Below are 3,065 nucleotides of genomic sequence, written 5' to 3'. Positions count from 1 at the left end.
CCCACACACTCAGGTCCTGATCCCTGACTGTTCAACTCCTTGGGACGTCTTCACAATCTGAAAGGCGCTTTACGAATGTAATTTTATGGTTGTTCTCAATCTCTAATTAGTGTTAAAAGAGAATTCAATGCCTGTTCATTGAACTTCAGAAGCAATGGAAATTCATCAAATGGTCTATAAGTACTGTGGATTTTTCAATGAAGTGTGATACAAATAAGCAATGCAGACGGAACAGATGTGCTCTTAAATATATAATGATCATGGTTCATTTATAAATCAAGTTTCATATCAAATTATGCACCAAGTCAAACTATCAGGTCTGATTTTCTGAATGTTGAGTCCCAATCGAACAATCTACAATTCATTAAAAAAAAACGAGAATAATAGTTGAAGTAGCAAATGGCATGTAAGCAACCTATTCCCAATATAGCCTTGCCAAATTCTCATTAAATCATTTCCAAAATAAAATCACATTTTATTGCTTTAGAACTGACAGCTTATGTACTGACACAATCTGAATGCGTATTATTCTCAGAGCGTGAACTCTGTCCACTTTTTAATGAGATTTCTCTCCTGTGGTTACACCATTTGCATTTAGCAGATACTTCGCTGTAAATATGAAAGACATCTATCTGTCAGCAGGTTGGAATTAATCATGCACATCCTTAAAGCCAATTTAAAATTACCAAACATCCCCTCAACATCAAAATCCTTTTTCAAATTATACATTTCTGCTCCAATAAATAGAAACTAATATATTTGCTAAACAAAATGAGAAAATCACATAATAATCCTTGCATTTGACATAGCGCCTTATCACGTCTTTGAGATGTCTCAAAGCGCTTCACAGAAAATACTGTAAAGTGTAGTGACTGTATATTTTGCGGGCAAACCGAAGCAGCCAATTGCGCACAAACAGTTGTGAATTAAGCGATCAAATTACTAGCTTTTAAAAAAATTATTCTGAAGGGATTATTACCCCCGGTAAAGCAATTCCTCTAATAACTACATTCCTACTTACTGCTACGTGAACAGTGGCGAGCGGAGCAAGGAAACTTGCCCAAAGTCTTGCCCTGCCACAAACCAAACCCAGGTCCTTTTGCTTGTGAAGCAAATGCTCTAACCACTGCGCTACAGACTCCAAACCATATCAAACCAAACCTTACATGATGGAACAAAAGGTACCAACAAAAACAACAACAAATTACATGTGTATAGTGCCTTTCACTCGGGAGGACAACCCAATCCCCATTGATCTGGACTTGGACTTGAAAAGCAGATCTTAAACTCAATTGTGTTCAAAATTTCTGTTTTTTGTTAACAAGAAGTTGCATTTATATAGAGATCATCACTCATGATAGAGTCACAAATCACAATACATTTTAATACATTGAAATTCTGTTTCATTTAGATTTAGGCAATGTTCCGAATTGGAGAATTGTCGTCATTGCCTGAGATTTGGTAAAAAAAAATAATTTGGTCACTCAATCCACGATTGTGTGTGGGACACCTCTGTGCGCAATTGGCTGCTGCATTTCGCCCACATAATACAGTCAATTCACCTTACAGTGTATTCTGTGAAGCGCTTTGAGACGTCTCGAAGAACGTGATAAGGAACTATATCAAATGCAAGGATTATTATTACTCTGAGACGTTCATATTTACTGATACAATCCATACATCTGCTAAATCTCACTCCAATGTTAATTCAACATAATTCTGAATCACACGCTTATAAATCAAAAAGTTCCACAGGCTTTTGAAATTAATTTAAAGTGCCTCTACCAATCCTGAGAAAATTCTAATTAAACAAACAGTATTTTGAAGAATTTAGTCCGGTTAATCTTTGATCCACGGGGACAGTGAGAGACAGTAAATCCCTTTATCTTTTAAATCCAAGAATGTCACAGGAAGCAATTTTTACAAAAAGCTTTGGCATAAACAGCATGTTTGGTTTTATTTACTCAAGATATGGCTAATGTTGTGGTTCCTCTGAAGAATATTACGAGAAGTTCATATAAAGACTTGTGTCCCTTTGACTTCATACTCCCAACGTCTTCTCTTCTTCCCATTCCAATAGCAACTATTTGTTAAACGAGTCCAGTAACCTGGCCGCTACCATCTTTAATGAGAACACGTTCCAGCCTTAATTAGCCTCTGCGTAAAGAAATACTTTCCTGAAGGTGTTGACTTAAGACAAGGTATTGACAGCCTTATCAAAGCAGACATTCTTCACCTGAATCTCTAAGAAGGTTCAACCCCTTCTGCAAAACCATAGTTTTTTATCTCAATTTTTCCAGTTCCTTCCAGTAAAAGGAAAGAATTCTCAAAGCTTGATACAGGTTTTAATTAATTTGAAGGACATCAGAAGACTCATTTGTGTCAAAGGCTTTAGATAAAACATGAGAAGATCTGATTAGTTAAGCGCTGAGACGCTGCGCTGTGTGAAGGGCGCTATATAAATGCAAGTTGTTATTGCTGCAGATAAGCTGAGTTTTGTTTTTACTGCAGTCTCTCTGGATCTGAACAACAACAACTTGCATTTATATAACTCCCATCACGTGGGTTCGGGTCTCGGAGCGCTTAATCGTGTGGGAGCCTGACACCGAGCCGGAGGGAGGGGGGGGGAGTGCGGGGGGGCAGGAGGAGGTGACCGTAAGCACAGGCGAAGAGGAAGGTCTTCAGGCGTGATTTGGAAAAGGGGAAGGAGGGGGCAAGGCGGAGGCACTGAGGTACAGGGTTTCAAGTTGTGGGGCGTAGTGGCTGAAAGCAAGGCTGCCGATAGTGGAGCGGAGGGGAGGAGGGACATGCAGGAGTCTGGAGCCAGCTGAGGGGAGCCGGCAGCGAGGCACGGTCAGATATGGGCAATGTGACGGAGGTAGAGCAACGCAGTCCTGCTTAGGGACCGGATGTAGGGTTGGAAGGACAGATGCGGATCAAACCAGGTTACGTACAGGTTTGGTAAAGGTTTAGGGAAAGGCTGGGGAAGTTGAGGAGGTCAGAGTGGAGGATCAACGCGTTCCAGAACTTTGGCAAAGAAAGGCAAGTTAGAGACGGGCCGGTAG

This window comes from Callorhinchus milii, unplaced genomic scaffold (assembly GCF_018977255.1).
Source record: "Callorhinchus milii isolate IMCB2004 unplaced genomic scaffold, IMCB_Cmil_1.0 Scaffold23, whole genome shotgun sequence".
NCBI classification, from domain to species: Eukaryota; Metazoa; Chordata; class Chondrichthyes; order Chimaeriformes; family Callorhinchidae; genus Callorhinchus; species Callorhinchus milii.
This window is presented reverse-complemented; position numbering follows the sequence as displayed.